We start from the raw sequence: 22,753 nt of genomic DNA on the forward strand, positions 1-22,753 counted from the left end.
CACATGTCATGTGCTGTGAGCAGTTGAATGTATCCTGGGAAGATTTGGTCCGGAAAGCATATCTCCATTTGTTTTAAAAATTATTTATTCTACTCTCAAAATAGCACAGGCATATATACAGTTCTTTCAGATTTCACTGCCTGGCTTTATTTCATGCTTCAAGGAAAACTGAAATTCAAAATTAAAAATGTGTTTGCAGCCCACTGCAAGCATGGGTCTAGGTACCCAGCAAAAGAAAGCAAACCACTTTACATTACTTGTCATAATGACAGAGGAAAATAGATAGTGTAATGGTGGTCTCTGTTTTATATTTCTCATCTCAAAGTGGCTTCTTAAAAAAAAATTGAATTGTCTAATAACATTTCATAGCAAGCATGTTTCATAGGAACTGATAGTATGAATCCAATTCCTAATACCTTAGGAAGCAATCTGTGAATGTAATAAGTGGAAAGGAAAAGGGAGCTCTTAGCTACATCTTGAGGAGAGAAAGTCATGCTCTGCTGAAATTCAGTATGAAACAGACAGTGAGGTAGAGAACACTTGCTTTGAAAAGAAGAATAGCAGGAGGACGCAGCCCTTGCTGTTCCGAGGAGGTTGGTGCTGAATGGAATGGCAAACAGAGGAGAGATGCTTCATGGAGAATATTAAACTAGGCTAAGACTTTTTGGGTGAAAGTACAATGACAAAATCAGAGAGTTGCCAAAGTTTGAAGAAATGCCTAGAACAGAGATGTTTTCAGAACAGAAGTCATACACTTTGCATCTTCCTTTTTCTAGCTAGAAACTAAAACTTTGCTTTTCTCTCGGTGACTTTTGGGATCAAACACACCTTGTTGTGTTTGTACTATGTCTTTGTTGATTTGGCTGTTGTAGAGGATGCGGAGCCTGGATACTATGAAGGTGGTGGAGAAGAAACGTGAGGCACAGTGATCTGGATCCACAGAGCCCAGGCAGTGCGAACGGCATTAGATCGTGGGTATTTGCATAGGGGAGATCAAGAGGGAGAAAGGACACCAGGATACAGGTGGTAGGAAGGGAGTCTTAGAAATGAATTGTGCTAGAGCTGCTGTATGTTCCTACAACCATAAGGAGACAGAATTTACAGTCAGAATGAGTTGGGATGATAGTGGCTTGGAGGATAGATTTATTTTTTAAGTTTTAGAAAAAGTTGGGAAAATAATAAAATACATATAGTCTGTCATTGCTGGAGCCAAACAGAGCAAGTAAATAGCGATGGGGCTGGAGAAGGAGGTGGTGGCTAATTGACACAGTGTGGGATGGGCAGGCCCCTTGAGCAAAGACCTGAAGTCACTGGGGGGTGAGCCCTGTGGACGTCCAGGCAAGGGCATTGGGCAGAGGCGTGCAAAGTGCAAGGAGGTGAAAGTGGCTGGAGCAAAGTGAACCAGGCAAAAAGAGGTAGATTTCAGATGTCAGGCTGAGAAGTTTGAACTTTCTGGAGGTGAAGAGTAATGAGGAAGAGTAAGCAAGACCCATACACAGTAGACTGTGCAGAGTCAAAGATTGGTATGAAGTTGACTGTTATGCCATGAGATTAACATCTCTATTTTCCTTACTTATTTCATCCGTGGGGCTTGGAATGTCAAGACAACATTGGCAGCTTCTCAGGGACAGAATGAAACACAAATACACCAGGGATGGGGGCATAAATTCATATTTTTATTTTGACAAGTTCCATGAAAGCCCCTATTGGTAGTTTTTAAACCGTATTGAATTTATAGGTCATTAGATAAATTTGGCACTTTGGAGATAAGCGTTTCCATTCATAAATCTAGGATTTCATTCCACTTTTTTCATATCTTCAGTACTGTCTTAAAAATGTCCCCTTAAAGCTTTGTACATTTTTTTGCTTAACGTATTTTTTGGTGCCTTTGGTTACTGTTATTTTTAGTGATTGTTATTTTTTGGCTACTGGTATTTTTAGCTTTTTTTTTTTTAAAGTTAAGGTTTCTGTCTTTGTCTGTCATGACATTTTTCTCGAAATAATCTTTACCTTTTAGAGTAGTTTCAGTTCACAGAAAAACTGAGCAGAAAGTACACAGTTCCCATATACCCTGTGTCCCCACATGGCCTACTCCCTTACTGCTGTCATCTCAGAGGGGTACTTTTGTTATAATCAATAGCCTGTGTTGACACATCATTGTCACCCACTCTCCATAGTTTAGGGTTCACTCTTGGTTCTGTCCATTTTATGCATTTGGACTAATGTCCAATAACATGTGTTTATCATTATAGTATCACACAGAATCATTTCAGGGCCATTCTGCTCTACCTATTTATGCCTCCCTCCCCTATTTTCTGGCAATCACTTATGTTATTGTCCCCATAGTTTTGCCTTTTCCTAAACGTCACATAGTTGGAATCATAGAGTAGATAGCCTTTTCAGATTGGCTTTGTTCAGTCAGTAATAGGCATTTAAAGTTCATCTATGTCTTCTACTAATGACTTGATAAGTCATTTCTTCCTAGCACAGAATAATAATCTGTTGTCTGGATGTACCATAGTTTATATATCCATTCACCTGCTAAAGGACATCTTGATTGCTTCCAGGTTTTGATAGTTATGGATGTTATAAATAAACCTTCTGTAAACATCTGTGTGTGTGTTTTATATAGTTTTCATCTACACAGACACGTACATGCACACATAGTTTTCAGCTACTTTGGGTGAGTAGCAAAGAGTGTGATTTCTGGATCGTGTGGTAAGAGTATGTTGAGGTCTTTAAGAAGCTGCTCCTGGTAACTACCTTCCCGAGTCGCTGTACTGTTTGCATTCCCACCAGCAATGAACAAGAGTTCCTGTTGTTCTGTATCTTCACCACCTTTTGTTGCTGTCAGTGTTTCAGATTTGGTTGTTTTAGTTTCCATTTTCCTGATGGTATGTGATCTGGAATATCTTTTCATGTGCTTACTTGTTATCTTTATATCTTCTTTGGTGAGATTGTTGTTAAAGTCTTTGATCCATTTTTCAGTCAGCTTTCTTGTTTTCTTGCTGAGTCTTAAGAGTTCTGTATATATTTTTGATGATTGTCCTTTTTTGGATATATTTTGCAGGTATTTTCTCCCAGTCTCTGGCTTGTATTCTCAGTCTCTTCACATTGTCTTTGAAAGAGCAGAGATTTTTAATTTTAATAAATCAAGCTTATCTTTCTTCTCTTTTGGATCCTGCCTTTGTTGTTATAGCTAAAAAGTCATATCACACACGGAAAATTCATAGGCATATCACATCCTAGAAATTTTATAGTTTTGCATTACGTTTAAGTCTGTGATCCATTTTGAGTTCATTTTTATGAAGAGTGTTAGGTCTGCGTTTAGGTTCTTTTATGTGTGTGTTTTGTCTGTATGTCTAGTTGTTACAGCAGCATTTGTTGAAAACACTATCCTTTTTCCATTTTATTGCCTTTGCTCCTTTGCCAAAGGTCATTTGACTATATTTGTGTGGGTTTATGTCTGGTCTCTCTATTCTCTTCCATTGACCTACTTGTCTATGCTTTCGCCAGTACCACACTGTTTGGATTACTGTAACTTTACAGTATTTTCTATTATCTATTATCTTTTCTAATTGTTTATTTTTCCTGTATGAGAACCGATGTTTTTGTGCCTATAAAAAGTGTTGAACTTAAATGAATTCTAATAGCTAGTTTTAAAATTATCTTGGGTTTTCTTTATGGGCAAATATATGTCTATCAATTATGACTATTTTATCTCTGTCTTACCAACCCAAGTAACTCCCCTTTTTCCCCCTCATGCTATTTCATTAACTAGGGCCCTGTGATATATAAATTGAATAATAAAAAAGATAGTTGGCCTTCTTACTTTGTCCCTGACAAAATTAAGTTTTCTGACTAGAAAAATAGGGTAAGCAAAGAAGATCATTTTTAGAGAAAAACAGACTTTTCTGTGCCACATTCCCCAAACCACATTCCCCAAACCACATCAAATTTGGGAAACAATCGAGGGGCAAAAATAACCAACAAGATGATATTGTAATATTCAAAGAATCCAAGTGTGGACTTCAGGAGATACCCACCTGATTCATCCTACACTGTTTCTGCTTGATTTGACATTGAGAGTAGGTGAAAAATAATAGTGGCAAAGTATGAGAACCTAACTCATAAGTGTTGCTTTTATTCCTTTATCAGATTCTGACTGAACACCTGTTCTAGGGCATTGATGGTACAGTGGTGAGCAAAGACAGATATGGCTCCCTGCTATTTTAAAATCACAATGTTTATTTCATAGATAAACATGAGTAAGTCAATGGCTGTCTGAAAAAGGATAATGTATTACTGTGTAGTTAGGAGGGGATAAAATGAAGACCTATTAAACACAGCCTTAATTAAACAGAATTTTAGCTGCAGAATGGTACTCTTTGTTTTTAAAAAACAAAATTATTTTGATTTTTTTAAGGTAGGATAAAAAGAAATTGGTACACTTCTAATAAAAAATATTAAAATAATAGCAGGCACATCTGGGGCTTGACAAAAGGAATTGATTGCCTTAATATCTGTCTTGCAGTAGAACTGTTAATTAGGGCTCAGGTGGTCATCCCAGATTTATGTCTCTCTGTGAAGGGTTGTTAAAACAAGAATTAGTATAAAGAAAAAGTTTTTGGTTTCAGCTCTCTGTACAAACAGAAATAAAAGTAATTGCCAATTGATAGATTATATAGATGATTCAAGGATCTAGCTTTGTAAAAAATCTATTTTGTTGTTATTTTCTAAGAAGCCATTAGGATGTGCCTTTAAACAGTTTTCTCCTCTAAATGCTAACCTTAGTGAATGTGAATAGCATTTTAAGGCTTCACACGGTTTTAAGATGTGCAGATATCCTTGCACTTGTTTCTTTTTTTTGAATTGCTATTACTAATTGTTAGACAGTTAGGAGGCAATGGCCTCCCACTCCAGTCCTCTTGCCTGGAAAATCCCATGGACGGAGGAGCCTGGTGGGCTGCAGTCCATGGGGTCGGGAAGGGTTGGACATGACTGAGCGGCATCACTTTCACTTTTCACTTTCATGCATTGGAGAAGGAAATGGCAACCCACTCCAGTGTTCTTGCCTGGAGAATCCCAGGGATGGGGTCGCACAGAGTCAGACACGACTGAAGTGACTTAGCAGCAGCAGCAGACAGTTAGAGTCTTAGGAGACATTTTCTTTCCCTTTTCAAGGGAATCCACAGCCAAAGCATGTTTAGCTCTCAGCATCTTTAGATTAGATGAAATCTGTGCCATGGTGGATTTTTATTTCTGGAAAGCCAGAAATCTCACGTTGATAAACCTCTCTGGCAGTTTTTATATTTCACTATCTCTCCTAGTCCATACCTAGTTAATTGTTTTAAAACTAAGTATCAAAACATAAAATAAAATAAAACTAAGTGTCGAGGATATTAATATTTGGAAAACACAGAAGAGGTTCTAGACTCTGTACCATTAAATGTCTTTGTGACTTTGGTAAAGGGATTCCAATTTGTATTGTATCATGAGGGGGTGGGTATAGAATGGAGGAACCTTCGTGATTCCTCCCAGCTCCAGTATTTAATTATAATCGTGAGTATTTTCATTAATTTCTTTCATTATCCGTAGTGGAGTCACAACCTTGGGAATGTTTTATTCAGGACTCTTAGGGACAAGTGAGAGAAAAATAAGCTGAAAACCACAAGGGGACTTTATCGGCTCAGGGTATCTGTGGAGCTAATCAATCTCAGCAGGAGAGAACCTCTTTCCTGGTAAGGCCCACGGGAGTCTTGGTGGGGACTTTGCTGGAAGGATGGAATGCCCATCTCTGGAGCAGTGGAAGCTTGGATGGAGGGCAGGATACAGAGGTTAAGTCCCACGAACTGAGGCTGGGGCAGGTGTGGCTCCCCAGAGAAAACCAGCAGAAGAGGGATGGCTACTGGGGCAGAGTAACCACCACAGGAGGAATTACGTGTATTGTCTGAATCTCATGATTCAGAGAGGATTTAGAGGGAAGTGTCCCCAGGCTAAGAAGGCTGCAGCCAATGCAAACCCAGGCTTTCCAACATCCAGTCTCTAGGTTTCCTAGCTACACTGTGTCCCCTCCCTTGTTGTTATGGGGAGTAAAGATGATGAAAGGCATTCACATTTTCTACTTGTGTTTCTGGAAATGGAAAAGAATTGAGTGAAAACTTACATTTTTCAAGCAGTATAAATAGCATCAATTTTCCCCCTCTTCTTCAAGTAAATTAGCCAGGGATTCGGGTTAACGTGTTATTTTTGTACCAAGATATTTTATTATTTCTTTGGGATGTTAAATATATATATAACATAAAATTGTATAAAATGGGTTTACCTACTGTGTTAAGTTCTAGCTTTTAGAAACATTATTTTTAATTATGCCGGAAAGGATGAGAAGGAAGCCCGAGTTTTACATTCACGTTAAATTGTTTCTCCTAGGCTCAGAAATCCCCGTTTGTTCAATCATCTTTGATTCCTATACTCAAGCTTAAATAGGCATTTGAATGGGTATGTGATTTTTCCAGCTTGGTTATTACTATTTGCTGTACACTGAACTGCATGTTTGTAAAACATTCAACAGGTGACCATGGGATCTGGTAATCCAGGTGAACCCATCAGACAAGTTGAGGGCCTTTTATTACCTGGCTAAATTCCTAGCTTTGAAAATCTACTGCTGGTAACAGTCACTGGTCACCAATAACTTGTTATAGGAACTCAAGCAGTTTTAAGCCCCTTTGTGAGATTGGAGGGGAGTCAGTGTTGACAGGAAGCTCGGCAGAGAGGTTTGAGGTCTGACACAATGGAAGGGACATGTTCTCCTTCAGGGCAGAAGCTTCCCAAAGAGAAGACATCCCCATCGCTTTGTCATGAGAAATGAAATAGATGGGCTGATTATTTTTAACAGTAGAGAAAGATTTCTCCCTTCTGCACATTTAGAAAAAGAAAAATAACCATTAAGCCAACGGAATTGCTTCTACTTTTATGGTCCTCTAACTTTTTACTTTTTATTTTAATGTAGCACAGTGTTTGACTTTATTCTCTCATGAACACATTGCTCATAAAGGAGCATGCACAGTGAAATGGAATTTTAGAGTGGATGATAATAATAAAATTAAGGACCAACAAAGACAGACTTAACGTGCTGGTACAATTATTGCTATCTCAAACCCCTTTCTGGTTTCCTGTGATTAACTTGCTATTGAAAAAATTTAAATGCTTTTGAAAGTATTAATAAAAGCTGTAATCCTGTCTGGAATAGTTTTTTCCATCTAATCTCTGAGTGCTCTAATAATGAATGTTCAAGCTCGAAAATACTAGTTTATAACGACAGAGGTCTGTTGGCTGTATTTTAAGCAGTTGAGATATTATGCTTAATTTTTAGTGATATTTTCAACCCCTTAAAAATTTAAAGTCTTCCCCAACCTGTCCTCATAGGGTGCACCTTCTCCTCTCGGAACTGGTGTTTCCATGTGGTCTGTATTCTGTCCTCTTCTCCTTTGCCGCCTCCTGGATGCTGAGCTGGCAGGGCCATGGCTCTCGTTCATGGTCAGCACAGACCCACACCGATTGTCTTGTTAGCCCCACTAACAGATGTGCTCTTTAGCATTTGTCAGCCAAGAGGAAAGAAGTAGCATGTGTCTTCCCCCCAAATAATCAGCACAACATTCTGGTCTTCCTGATTGATTGAGGATCTAGGATGTTTTCCTGAGAAGAGAGAGCATTGCCTAACACCATGCTGATTGTTGAAGTTTGTAAAAATCTCCCCCTTCTCTGTGCTATAATAACTCCTTGTTCTAACATTTCCAGAGGCTCTTCTGCCAGCTGACGGATTTTGTACATTCACATCCCATCTCCACCAGTGCATGTTCTTACTAAACAGTGATCAATTCAGTGGTTGACAAGTTGTATCTTTCTTTTTTATTTAATGGCATGAAACCATAATAAGAGTCTTGAAACATCATTGTCAATGCAACACAAAGTTAAAACTTACTTGAAAATGTAAAAATCTTCCTATCAAGAAAATAATAGCCTCGATAAAACCCAGGAACAATTGAAAATGCATGAGGCAGATGCTTTGTAAATTTTTTCTAACTCTCCCACTGGGATACAAAGAAAATTGCCTTTAAAAAAAGAATCCCATGACACTGTCTTTTGTAATTAGAGCTATTAAGTCAAAATGATAAATAACCATTCAGTGACATACCATAAAAGAAAATAGCCCTTTGCCCTGTTTTCTCCTGAATAGGAAGGTATCTGAGAGCAATCAGCATGGAAGTTGGGCTCTTTTTAACCCTGAGGGTTACTTAGAATTTAGGAAATTAGAAAGCAAGGCAAGATGATTTTCTTTTTCCTCCTTCCACATGGTCGTGTCCATTAATAGAGTAAGTGGAACTGATTTGCCAAGGAGGTGAAGAACGGTAATAACCACAGCAGAGTGTACGTGAGAGTGCAAGGTTTAGAGGCCTTTGTTTTAAAGAAATGCACTGCAGGAACTCTTCAGTGAAGGAAGGTAATGTTTATAAGGCTCAGCAGACAAAGGGATTCATCACTCTAAGAGGGAACTTGTTGTTGTTTTAGGGAACCAGATACCGGAAGGGAGAACTGAGCACTGATGCTCTCCGGTCTCATGTGGTCCAGGACAATGATTTTACACCATTCGGATTCTTACCTGTTATTGCCTGTGTCTTATAAACGTGGCCAAACCTTGGGAAACAGTTTTCCGAGGTTTGGAGCAGAGTTGGGGGGAAGGTGGGACAGAGACATGAAGCAGAGACTCCACAGTTTTCTGTTTGAGCGTGGAAAACTGGCTGCCAGCACTGCACCTCCTGGGAATGTGTTTTCTTTGAGGAAACTAGATGAGTGTAATGAGTGTACCCTGTGCATAAATTGAATATTCCTCCTATACCCAAGGTCAAATGAAAGTTAATGACCATTTGCACACCAGAGATCTGAAACCCACATTTTCTTTCTTTCTCATAATGACTAAAAAGCATAGCAATTTATATTTAAATTGATTTAAATTTCAAAGCATAAACACAGAGATCTCCCTGGTACCCTTTTTTCACCAGTGAAACTTCCTGGTAGGGCTCAACTTTCATAAAAAATCCAGTCCCATCCCATGTCGGCTCCCCAGTGTGGACCGTTTTTTTGTTTTCTGTGGAGCAGCCCTGTTCCCACCCTGCTGGGTTAGTGACACCAAATTAGAGCCCAGCAATGCAATCAAAACCACTTTCTGTAATGATTTAGGTTTTGCATTTGTTGAGTTAATTAGCTGATTGAGGCAACTAATGGGTGTCTTTAATAAACTGTTGATGGGGTGGCTTCTCTAGAGCCTGCCAGCTCCTTTGTTCTTGGTCTTCTGGGGTTTGGGAGCTGCTTCCCAGAAGAACATATGATATATGCCACCCTGAGTCTGGAGGCCAGCCCGGGAGGCTAGTATGCTAATTACCAAGTGCCCCAGAAGGACGAGCATCCACTTAAAACCCTGTATCTGACCAATTCTGTGTGCTTGAATGAAGTTTTACGTGGAGGGGGTTGAGGTGCATGGGTGAGAGGGTGGGGAGAGTGACCTGTGATCCATTTTTACAGTTAAAAATGCTATGATTGCTTCTCTGTATACACCCAAGCTACAAAATAAAAGCAGTTAGTAGATGTTTTAAAATATTAGAATAGTTAAGGAAAATTACAAGAACAAGATGACTGGATAATTAAATGGGAAGGTATATTAATGGCTAAAATGGTATCTTATGAACTAAAATACTCCTTAAGTGTAGGAATCCTTGTTGTATGCTGTTTTTACAAAGTTATGAAATTCTGTGGTCTGGTGAACACAGTCTGCTACCAAAATCTGGCAGTTTTGGGCATGTAGTCAGAAAATCTGGGCTGTGTTTACTCTGGCAAGTTACTGGCTCCCCTCAGCCTCAGTTTCTATTTTTTTTTTTTTTTTAATAAAAGGAAGAGGCTGGGCTTGGTTGATGCTGGAGGGCCATGCTGAGTCTGCAGGTCATGCCCTCAGTGCCAAGTATTAGGTGGTATTCCTTGCTGTCTGTTTAGGCAGAATGTAAGAATAATAACTGCTGATAACTTAGTATCTTTTCCAAATATTTTTTCTCTTTTTGACTTTTCCCTTAGTGAAGATCTACAGATGGGCCCCTCCCCCACCTTTTTCAGGGAACATTTTCTGCTATCATTTGTATTGACAAGTAAGCACACTCGAGGGAAATCTTTGTCTTGGCCACATGACTCAGCTATTGTCCATCATTCGTCACATTAAAAGTCTAATTGTATAAACAGCCATGAAAATGGAGCTGTTCTCAGTAAAACTGAAAATGACATAGGCACAGTGTGTGTAAATATAAGTTAAATAATGTGCCATAGTATGTAATGCAAAGCACACAATTTCATTCAGCTGAATTATACTAGAAAAAGTGAACCAGTTATGATAAAAGTGAAATTTATGTCACATACTTACTGTGAAACATAAATACTGAGAATTTCTTAATCAGACATTGTCTTTGTAAGTGGCTAGACAAATTGTGGTTCTAGCCACTTGCAATTTTCAGATAGTTGTAAAAATATTGCATTTTAATTCTACAGTGATATCTGTTTTTGGAATGAGATTGATGATAAAAATTTTGGAGACAATGAAGGCTTATATTTACAACTTCAATGATATATTTTGACATAAGTCTTTTTGGTTGGAGATGAGGAAACGGATGGATAGATTATTTTTTTAAATAATTTTAGGTTTCCTTCTGAATGGTTGCATCAGAATTCCTACTTAACTAAATAAAATTTTCATTTTCTAAAGTTCCTCAAGTTTAGTTGGACAGCTGCCCAACTTTTCAATGTTTCTTGACCTGGGTGTAAATTTTGTCATGTGAATGGTAACAAAATTAAAAGCTCTCACGGCGTTGGCAGTAAAGCCTTTGTAAATGAAGAGAAGTACTGCCAAGCTTTATTTAGTGGGCAGACTCAGGAATAGCAAATATTCCTACTGAAGTTTCTATGCTAAACTTACCAGGAAGACCTTTGGGTGGGGGAGGGTGGGCCCACTAGTTTAAAGAGGAAGTGAATTTAACCTTGGCTTTAAGTGAGTGCCCATGATCCACAGCCATATCCTGATAAATTGTGGGTAGGACCACAAGTTGACAGGACTAAAAGGATTGTCTGGTTCTCCTTTTGCCAGAAGGGGCCTAACTTCTGTGTGTTGAAAATGCAGATACAGAATAGAAACAAAGCATTTGCCTTAAGACCTATTAAAATTAATGGAGAAAGCTTATATCTTATCGTATTATTGTTTTCTGGTAGAAAAATGTGAGAAATCTGAGATTGAGGTTATCTTTATACCATTAGAAACAGATGGAAGCTTTTGGAAATGGGGCCCATTTTTCTTCCACTCTAACTGAAATAGAAGAGCTTGACAGATACGATTGCCATCTTAGTTCTTATGTTCTATTCTTATGTTCTATTCTCTTCATTTCGATTTTTAGTTTTGTTTTCATATGTTTAAAAGGCCCATTTCCGTATCCTAGTTCTGAAGGTAGAGCAGGGTAAAGGTTCTTTTCTTCTGCCTGAGGGAGGCCTTATAGAGCAAACACAAATTTATCAAATAGTAGTAAGAAAACAAATTTCCACCTTCAGGTAGGGGGAATTAGCAGGGATTAGAGGTCATCCATAGGCCCTGGCTGGAAACCTCTCTTGCTCCAGTGGAGGAGGGGAAGGGTGTTGTCTCAGCAGCCTTCTGGCCCGAGGAATGTCTGTCCACCTTGTTTGGTCAGGGGAGGAGCAGATTTCATCCTCTGCTCTCACGGTGTTCGAGCAGCACACCTAGGCTGTAGGCTTGGTCAGTGGGCACCTTGGACCCTTCAGTCATCTCAGAGTCATCGCTGAAACTAATTACTGGTGTGGAATTCAGGCTTATCGTTTGTACCTGAATCCAAGTTGTTGAAGCTGCTTCATTTTGCTAGTAACATTAGGCCTACTTAAGTCAACTAATTTCAGGGTTAATCTTGTAATCAAGTGGAGAGTTTCAACAAAAGAGTACATTTGTATGAGTGGTCCAGGTCCTTCCAAGGGAACTTTCCTGGGGCCTGCTTTAGTGCAGTTTTTCATTACCTTGATATTCCAAGAATAAAGTCAGACGAATAAAATAGCCTGTAGTTTCTATCAATTGTATATGAAAAATCAAAATACATATACTTTTATTTGAGAGGAAAGATGGCTGGCTTAGTGCCTTCAGCATGGATGTGGAAAGTAGTCTGTCTATCAGCCAATGCTAGTGCTGTATCAAAACTTTTTTCTTTCCACATGTATCTTGGCTAGGTTTTCTTATCTGGTAATCTTACATGATTATTTTAGTTTACGAACCTTTAGAGCACTTATACTGATACTCAAAAATGGCAACAGATTGTCAGAATTATTCACTGTGGTAAAAGGTAGATGGGAAACGCTTTCTTCTTCATTTTCAACAACTGTGCTGTATCGTCTTACCTACTGCCAGTGAGCTTCTAGATTTCAGCTGTTTCTGATTCAGGCTTTCTTTGTGGTAAGCAGTCTGTTCAGGATGTTGGTCCTGCCTGAGTCTAGTTTAAATCTCCCTTCTTGGGCCACCTAGTTTCTGGCATGAGAGGGTCCTGTGTTGGCGTGGGCTCCCCTGGTCTCTGCAGTGGTGCCCCTGCCAATGACTGCTGCTGTAGGCTGGGTGGATCTGCAGGGGGGATCTGCTTGCTGGGTATCTGCAGCAGCAGTTAGGGGCCCATGGCAGCTGGCTCAGTGTCTGGACCTTCCTGGCCCTCTGGCCCCATATTGCCTCTTGCTGGAGCTATAACCCCCACTGCTTCCCAGCTACAGGCTCCAGCCAGCCCCTGGCCTGGATGAGGGCAATTCCACTGCCAGCCCCTCTTCCCGGGCCATGGAGATACTTCTGAGTCCTTTCAGACTTCTCATCTAGGGAAGGAAGAGAAGCTCAGAAAAGTCAGCCCTACCCCTTGTCTGCTCCAAGCCTTATGGTGCCCACAGATACCCTGTGAGTGTGCTGGCCCCACGTGGGGCTGGGGTAGGGTCCAAGGCCATCTCCCCCCATGTGTCACAGCCCTGTAGGTGTGCTAACCAGCACTCCCATCCTCAGTGTCCCCTCAGTCATCCACCCACCCCAGCCTCAGAGCCAAGCCCCCCCCGGGGGCTCAGGCCCACTGGTCTGACCCGTTTCTGCTTCCTCTTTCTGCTGCCCCATCCCGTGATCCACTTGTAGCAACACAGGACTGGGCTTGACCTTTTCTCACCCATTACTTCCTGACTGTCTCCTTGAAGGGGATAAACCTGTGGCTTAGCTATCCCAGGAGAGAGAGCTCTGCAATCTAAGACTTTTAGAGTTCTTGATGTGCAAAAGAGAGTGACCTTTCAAGCCTATTGTCTTGCTGCAAAATTCTTTGGGTGTCAGAATACAAATATGATTGGCTTTGTCTTTATGCTCTTTATCTTCTGCTCTACCCAGGCTGTACGAGGGTCTGATTAGGGAGAAGATTCCATCCAGAGATGAAAATGGAGAAGAAAAAAGCACATTACATGCTTTGTAGCTTAAAGTAATTACCCTTGATTAAGCACTCGACTTCCATCCTTTTTTCCGCACACCTATCGTGTGGGGTTGTGGTTCTAATCATCCCCTTCTGCAGATAATGAAGTTTAAGATTGGTGAGTTGATGTAACTTGACAAAGGTCATATACTAGAAATAGTGTAGAAGTGATGCCATATTTTCTCCCATATGAGTAATAAAAGGGCATTGAAAAAAAATTCAGTGGGATAGAGTTCGTTGAAGGTTAAGGAAAGTTTTCAGATATTTCCTAGCCTCCTCTTGGCCTATCTGCTCCCTCCCATCCCCACATTGATTGAGTGATTGGACCATTTGGTGTCTTTGCTTGTATCAGTATTTACAAACACAAGGACTTTGAGGGGATTCTTGATGGTTCCTCTGCATGTTTTAGAATTTCGCTGTAATGTCAAGGGAAGATTCAGCAGTACAATTGCTGACAATTCAGGAACAACAACAACAGAAAAATAGCATCATGTGAGAAATATTTTAATGTAAAAAAACAGTATTTTTGGAATGTAGACTCCTTGCCTGCTATAAAACCTTAGTTAACAAGACTCTCTGTGTAGATCTGACCTGTCATGTTTTCTGGTTTACAGTCCTTGAGGCAAAATTTCGTAGCTGTGAAAAGCAATTTAAAAGACTCAGGTTCAGTTCTGGCTTAGTCCCTTACTGTGAAGTAATGGCTCCCAGACGTTTGTTTTCTTATTCTGTGAAATGGAGCGAAGGGCGTATGCCTCTGGGGCTTCTGGAGATGGGAGAGAGTTGGATAGCATAAAGCGTGAGGCTGGCATGTAGTTACGCTTAGAAATAATTTTCTTTTTCTCTTATTTCTGGCTGCACCTTGCAGCACCTGGAAACTTAGTTCCCCAACCAGGAATCAAACCTGTGCTGCCTGCAGTAAAAGTGTGGGGTCTTAACCTCTGGACCACCAGGGAAGTCCCAGATATCATTTTGTTTTACTCCTTGAGATAAATATTTAAAAACGTTATCACTCTTGGGTGAAACTATACAGAGTAGTGGGGTCTTTTTAAATGAATGCACATCTTAAGGTGTCTTAACACCACAGCTGCTCAAATCTTTTGTCACAAGATTAACCTGAACCTGTCTTGTCACCAGAACACAATTCTTGCAAGGTGTTTAAAAATGAAAGCCCTTCTGTCTCCCAAGAAAAATGGTGAAGAAAAATGTTGCTAAGTTTAACTCAACTGTTTTTCATTGAGGTTTTATTTTAGTTGAATTGTATACAATCCATCTTTGCATTAAAAGGAAACTTGTTTATTCCCAGTACATTTCTTCACAAGAAGGGCAACCAAACAGACTGCTGGGCTCAGGTACTGATGAATTCTTTATTACTCTCATCAATGGAGCAAATATTTATGCTCTAATTAAAGGATACACTTTGCTCTGGTGACATTACCATTTTTCTCTGTTGAATAACTTTTCCATTGGCTGGACATGAATGTATTAAATGTGACTCCAAAGAAAACACCTAATAGGTAAAAACCTGTTAAGAAGTAGAGGAAAGAAAATTTGGAGGATCGAGTCCACTACAAGGCAAAGGCAAAAGAGTTGCAACGGAATCCTCTCTTCCCAGGGGCAGGGCTGCATCACCCCATCAGTCAGGAGACAGGGAAACAGCCAGAGTCGTCTCTCAGTGGCTTGAGCTGTCTCCAGGCAGCTGTGCGGAGTGTGGAGTATCTGATGAAGGAGATGATGAAGGAGATGGCAGGTTTTCACCTACCTAGGGTTTTAGCCTCCGCACCGTGGATTTATTATGTTGTCCGAGTGCCGTGAATTCCCACTTCTCAGCACACCAACAGTCAAATGTTGGTAAAAGTAAAACATTAGTATTGAGCTCCTTGTGTGCTGTGCGTTCTGTAAGTGGCAAGAGGCAGGAGTCTTCAGGGATGGGGGCGTGACAGGGCCAGGCTGGCCATCTGGAAATGGAGCAGCCGAGTGGAGAATGGATGGAGGGAGGGGCTGGCTCAAAGGCTGTGGCAATAGTGGCGGAAAGGCCGGAGGTGGCATGGCATAAGCTATGACAGTGGCAGGGAGCAAGAGGGACAGAAACGCCTCAGAGGTAAAAGTGACAGGGTCTAGTGAGAGACGGATATGAGGGCCGAGGAGAAAGAAGACCATGCAGGCTCCTGGTGGTGATCTGAACTAAGTACAGACCCCAGGAGGAGGGACAGGCCTGTAAGACATACTGTGTGTGATGCACGCGATTTCAGACCTCCGTGTCCTCCCATTGAATTAAATTGATGACTCTTTCTTGAGGGCAGAGGTGGTGCCGCTTCACATGCCAGAGCAGCTTATATGGAGCAGACATGTGAGGTTCTGTGAGATGAGCATCCTCAGCATGTAACCGGAGATGTGGGCCTGGCACTCAGAGAAGCGGGCAGAGATGGAGACACAGATTTGGGAATAACCCTCATAATGGGGAAAGTTGAAACCATAGGAACAGATAATATCACTGAGGAGAGAGGAAAGAGCCTGCAGGAAACTTGCATTTTTTTTAGAGGGTTTCAACCTGATAAGGACCCAGAAAAGAGAGTTTTAAACAACAGTCTCAAGTTCAGCTGACAGGCTGAATAGATCGAGACAGAGAGAGTGGTTGTTGGTCAGCTTTCAAAGAAAGGTTGAATAGCACTGGATGGACCAGATTATAATACCATGGCATGGTAGGATTGTAAATTGGTGCAGCCACTGTGGAAACAGTATGGAGAATCCTCAAAAAATTGAAAATAGAACTATTGTATGATCCAGCAATTCCACCTCTGGGAATATATCCAAAAGAAATGAAAACACTAACTTGAAAAGGTATCTGCACCCCCATTTCATAACAGCATTATTTACAGCAGCCAAGACCTGGAAGCAGCCTAAGTGTCCACTGATGGAAGAATGGATATAGAAAAACCAAACTCATTGAAAAAGAGATGAAATCTGTGGTTACCAGAGGCACAGAGCCTGGGAAGGGGGAGATGGAGCAAGGTGGTCAAAAGATACAAACTTCCGGTTATAAGACGAATGAGTACCTGGGGTATAATGTACAACACAGTACCTATAGCTAGCACTGCTCTATGGTACATAGAGACTAAATCCTAAGAATATTCATCACAATGAAATTTTTTTCCTTTTTTTTATTATTGTATCTGTAAGAGAAGATGGATGTTAGCTGAACTGACTGTAGTAATCACTTCTGTATGTGTTAAACTTATACAGTGATGTATGTCAATTATTATTCAATAAAACTGGAAAAAAGAATACATAAAACTTTAAAGAGTTAAAAGAATATTAAAAATACTATATAACATGACTCAGTGGTGAATGCTGACCACTATTTTTCAAATTTCACTACTAAAAACATATATAGCAATGAGGTAAGGCTTGTAACTGCTTTTCCCCTTCCTTTTTAAAGATTAGAAAAGATCTGAGCATTTGGGAGCACTTGTGGATATATGTAGATAACATGGCCTTGACTGGTGGCTCAGATAGTAAGCAATCCGCCTGCAATCCAGGGGACCTTGGTTCAATCCCTGGGTCAAGAAGATCCCCTAGAGAAGGGAACAGTAGCTCACCCCAGTATTCTTGTCTGGAACATCCCATGGACAGAGGAGCCTAGCAGCTGACAGCCTATGCGTTCTCATAGAGTTGGACAGGACTGAGTGACTCAGTGAATACTCTGTCAGCATGTCTTGCTGGTAGCTCATTTCCATGCCTTCTCACAGGGCTGCTCTCCTTGATGGATGTGGATAGAGTCTTGTTGAGGGGGCTCCTAAGATAAACACCACGACCTTTTTCCAGGAATGGCACCAAAAACATAGCTGGTTATTTGGATAATGAGAAATGGGATTCTGCCTCCCATGGCTGGGAGTACCTTCTGTGTTTTCCTAACATATTTGTGTCCACAACCCGCAGGACACACAGAGGAGTCTGACCTGGCATACATATAAGTCCAGGCTTGTGAGAAATACTTAACTTTACTAGTTGCAGTACATTTTGACTTTTAATTTTTTTTCCTATTCTTTCCACTGTATTCTGTTCTATTTCATTAAAAAAGAAATGGAAAGAAGTCCTGGTCAGCATCCACATGAATGATTTTGCAGTTTGACCAGCTGTTACGGCTCTATCCTTAACTGAGGATGACTTGAACTGCCACGGGCGCAACATTTTATACAGGAGGATTGTATAAAATGAGGATGTTTTGGCGTGCCTAACTCTGTAGGTTTTTTGAACATCAGATGAGACCCTTTATGAAAGCGCTTTTCCTCTGAAAAAGTACTGCACAGGTGAAGGGTGACATTTTTGCCAAAACTTTAATTCTTGGCAAAGTATTCAATGAATTACATTTCTTAACTCTCTTTGCTGATTTCTTACATTGAAGCACTAAATGTCTGTAATATGATTTTTGGTTGATTTGTAAATTAAAAAAAAATAGTCTGGTTGATTTTCAAAGAGCGCTCTCAACTATAGTCACTTAGTACTTTACAGTTGTTGCATTTAATGACCGGTTGGTTTGGCTTTGACTTCTACAACATTGATCAGGAATTAAGTAAACGTCATTCTGAAAGAGCATCAGTTCCTCTTGTGTTTCAATAACAGTTTTGACAGAGTTATTAGGAGAGGTTTCTTAGCAACCATCCCAGTTAAGTCGTGGGGAGAGACAACCTCTTGTCCCCAAGGCAGCAAGACGGTGACAGTCAGGAGAATCCTGGCATCCTCAGAGGCTGACACCAGTAGCCCCTCTTGAATTGCTCTTGGCTAACCTCAGATATGCAGATTACACCACCCTTATGGCAGAAAGTGAAGAACCAAAGAGCCTCTTGATGAAAGTGAAAGAGGAGAGTTGGCTTAAAGCTCAACATTCAGAAAACTAAGATCATGGTATTCAGTCCCATCACTTCATGGGAAATAGATGGGGGAACAGTGGAAACAGTGGCTGACTATTTTTGGGGCTCCAAAATCACTGCAGATGGTGACTGCAGTGACGAAATTGAAAGACGCTTACTCCTAGGAAGGAAAGTTATGACCAACCTAGACAACATGTTAAAAAGCAGAGACATTAACTTGTCAACAAAGGTCTGTCTAGTCAAGGCTATGGTTTTTGCAGTAGTCATGTATGGATGTGAGAGTTGGACTATAAAGAAAGCTGAGCGCCAAAGAATTGATGCTTTTGAACTGTGGTGTTGGAGAAGACTCTTGAGAGTCCCTTGGACTGCAAGGAGATCCAGCCAGTCCATCCTAAAGGAGATCAGTCCTGGGTGTTCATTGGAAGGACTGATGCTGAAGCTGAAACTCCAATACTTTGGCCACCTGATGAAGAGAGCTGTCTCATTTGAAAAGACCCTGATGCTGGGAAAGCTTGAAGGCAGGAGGAGAAGGGGACGATGGAGGATGAGATGGTTGGATGGCATCACCAACTCAATAGACATGAGTTTGGCTAAACTCCACAGTTGGTGATGGACAGGGAGGCCTGGCCTGCTGTGGTTCATGGGGTCACAAAGAGCTGGACACAACTGAGCAACTGAACTGAACTGAACTTACAAAGAGATAGAATTAAACCCAGTACTCTTATGTGAGTTAGTGCTAATTAATCCACATATATTCTTAGTTCTCTTGTGGGCTCTCTGTTTACCATTTGAAGTGTATGCCTCAGGTCTTGTACTGTGACTTTTGTTGTGATAAGTTATTTTCAAAGGCCTTTTCTGGCTCTTGGACTCTGTGTGTTGAGAGATAAGCGGATGGTTTGTGTTGGCAGAGTGCAAGGCTTCGAGCCTCCGTTGATCCCAGAAGCTGTCATTCCTGTATCTTCGTGCCATGGGAGGGAACTGTCCAGAATCAATATTTGCAGAGGAAAATTTCCTCCAGCAGATTCTTATTCTGATCAGATAAAAGAATTCAGCTCAAAATCCAAGTAACTTCTTCCTCCTTGTTCTGCCAGATGAGCCACACTCTGAGGAGGCATGGAGAGAGAAAGTGCCTCCATACGTAGTCGTAGACATTGATCTTCACATTAAAGCATCAATAAGGCATTCTCTTTTAAGTGTCGTCCGTGAGACTTCATGGGGTGATTATAAATCCTCAGAAGGTCACAATAAATAAGGTGGTTTTTTTTTTCCGAAGTGGTATATATGAGCCACTAGCTATAAATGCATTCTTAGAATCATATTTTTTTCAGTATTTCCAATAAAGTAATGCTGTGTGTAGTAAGAGACCACACTCTTTTCTTAATTATCAGGGTGCCGAGGTTGAGTTCAGCAGCACTTTGAGTGTCTCTTCATTACCCGTGTTGCGATCAGTTGAGTTTCCTTTGTGACGTGCCTTTAATGTGCTTCTGTTACTAATTCTCTCTCTGTTAACCAACATGTAACCTTGGGTAACACATTTTGAGATCTTCAATATGTGATAAGAAATGTCATATTGTTGTTGAGGAAAAGCTAGAAATACAGGACTGAATTCTTATCCCAAATATGCCTTTTTTTGGTAATCTTCCCTTTGTTTGGTTCTAGTTGTATGTACTAAGAATTATGTCTAAATTTCAAAAATAGTGTGAACTCTCAATCATGAAATTATAATTCACCTTCCTGCATGTTTTCTGAATGTTGAGTTTTAAGCCAACTTTTTCACTCTCCTCTTTCACTTTCATCAAGAGGCTTTTTAGTTCTTCTTCACTTTCTGCCATAAGGATGGTGTCATCTGCATATATGAGGTTGTTGATATTCCTCCCGGCAATCTTTATTCCAGCTTGTACTTCATCCAGCCCAGTGTTTCTCATGATGTACTCTGCATATAAGTTAAATAAGCAGGGTGACAATATACAGCCTTGATGTACTCCTTTCCCTATTAGGAACCAGTTGGTTGTTCCATGTCCAGTTCTAACTGTTGCTTCCTGACCTGCACAAAGATTTCTCAAGAGGCAGGTCAGGTGGTCTACCAGACTTCCCATCTCTTTAAGAATTTTCCAGAGTTTGTTGTGGTCCACACAGTCAAAGGCTTTGGCATAGTCAACAAAGCAGAAGTAGATGTTTTTCTGGAACTCTCTTGCTTTTTTGATGATCCAGCAGATGTTAGCAATTTGATCTCTGATTCCTCTGCCTTTTCTAAACCCAGCTGGAACATCTTGAAGTTCACGGTTCATGTGCTGTTGAAGCCTGGCTTGGAGAATTTTGAGCATCACTTTACTAGCATGTGAGATGAGTGCAATTATGTGATAGTTTGAACATTCTTTGACATTGCCTTTCTTTGGGATTGGAATGAAAACTAACATTTTCCAGTCCTGTGGCCACTGTTGAGTTATCCAAACTTGCTGGCATATAGAGTGCCCCACTTTCACAGCATCATCTTTTAGTATTTGAAAAAGCTCAACTGGAATTCCATCATCTTCCCTATCTTTGTTCATAGTAATGCTTCCTAAGGCCCACTTGACTTTGTATTCCAGGATGTCTGGTTCTAGGTGAGTGAACACACCATTGTGGGTATCTGGGTCATGAAGATATTTTTTGTATAGTGCTTCTGCATATTCTTGCCACCTCTTCTTAATATCTTCTGCTTCTGTTAGGTCCATACCATTTCTGTTTTTTATTGTGCCCATCTTTGCATGAAATGTTCCCTTATTAGCTCTTATTTTCTTGAAGAAATCTCTAGACTTTCCCATTCTATTGTTTTCCTCTATTTCTTTACATTGATCACTGAGGAAGGCCTTTTTATCTCTCCTTGCTGTTCTTTGGAACTCTGCATTCAAATGGGTATATCTTTCCTTTTCTCCTTTGCCTCTAGCTTCTCTTCTTTTCTCAGCTATTTGTAAGGCCTCCTTAAACAACCATTTTGCCTTTTTGCAGTTCATTTTCTTGTGGATAGTCTTGAGCACTGCCTCCTGTACAATGTCATGAACCTGTGGCCATAGTTCTTCAGGCACTCTGTCTATCAGATCTAATCCCTTGAATCTATTTGTTACTTCCACTGTATAATCCTAAGGTATTTGATTTAGGTCATACCTGAATGGTCTAGTGATTTTTTCTTCAATTTAAGAAAGTGAAAGAGGAAAGTGAAAAAGTTGGCTTAAAACTCAACATTCAGAAAACTAAGATCATGGCATCTGGTCCCATCGCTTCATGGCAAATAGATGGGGAAACAGTGGAAACAGTGACAGACTATTTTTTTGGACTCCAAAATCACTGCAGATAGTGACTGCAGCCATGCAGGTACTCTGTCTATCAGATCTAATCCCTTGAATCTATTTGTTACTTCTACTGTATAATTGTAAGGGATTTGATTTAGGTCATACCTGAATGGTCTAGTGATTTTTCCCTAGTTTCTTCAATTTAAGAAAGTGAAAGAGGAGAGTGAAAAAGTTGGCTTAAAACTCAACATTCAGAAAACTAAGATCATGGCATCTGGTCCCATCACTTCATGGCAAATAGATGGGGAAACAGTGGAAACAGTGGCTGACTTTATTTTTTTGGACTCCAAAATCACTGCAGATAGTGACTACAGCCATGAAATTAAAAGACGCTTACTCCTTGGAAGAAAAGTCATGACCAACCTAGATAGCATATTAAAAAGCAGAGACATTACTTTACCAATAAACGTCCATCTAGTCAAAGCTATGGGTTTTCCAGTAGTCATGTGTAGATGTGAGAGTTGGACTATAAAGAAAGCTAAGTGCTGAAGAATTGATGCTTTTGAATTGTGGTGTTGAAGAAGACTCTTAAGAATCCCTTGGACTGCAAGGAGATCCAACCAGTCCATCCTAAAGGAAATCAGTCCTGAATATTCATCGAAGGACTGATGTTGAAGCTGAAACTCCAATCCTTTGGCCACCTGATGCGAAGAACTGACTCATTGGAAAAGACCCTTATGCTGGGAGGGATTGGGGGCAGGACGAGAAGGGCATGACAGAGGATGAGATGGCTGGATGGCATCACCGACTCAGTGGACATGAGTTTGAGTAAATTCCGGGAATTGGTGATGGACAGGGAAGCCTTTCGTGCTGCAGTCCATGGGATCACAAAGAGTCGGACAAGACTGAGCAACTGAACTAACTGAACTGATTGACTGATCTTGCATGTTGTATGATGCAGTATAATAAGATGAAAAAAAGAAATGCATAGACATCAGAACATTATTGTTTTAAAAACAGAAACACGCATTTAACAGGCCAAAATACTCCA

The 22,753-nt window shown here is 40.5% G+C and overlaps 1 protein-coding gene across 2 annotated transcripts in view; it reads left to right on the top strand.

The window, feature by feature from the left end:
• Positions 1-22,753, top strand: part of RAPGEF5 (Rap guanine nucleotide exchange factor 5) — a 192,619-nt gene that overhangs the window by 55,135 nt on the left and 114,731 nt on the right. The window lies entirely within an intron of this gene.

This window comes from Odocoileus virginianus, chromosome 1 (assembly GCF_023699985.2).
Source record: "Odocoileus virginianus isolate 20LAN1187 ecotype Illinois chromosome 1, Ovbor_1.2, whole genome shotgun sequence".
In the NCBI taxonomy this organism is placed as follows: domain Eukaryota; kingdom Metazoa; phylum Chordata; class Mammalia; order Artiodactyla; family Cervidae; genus Odocoileus; species Odocoileus virginianus.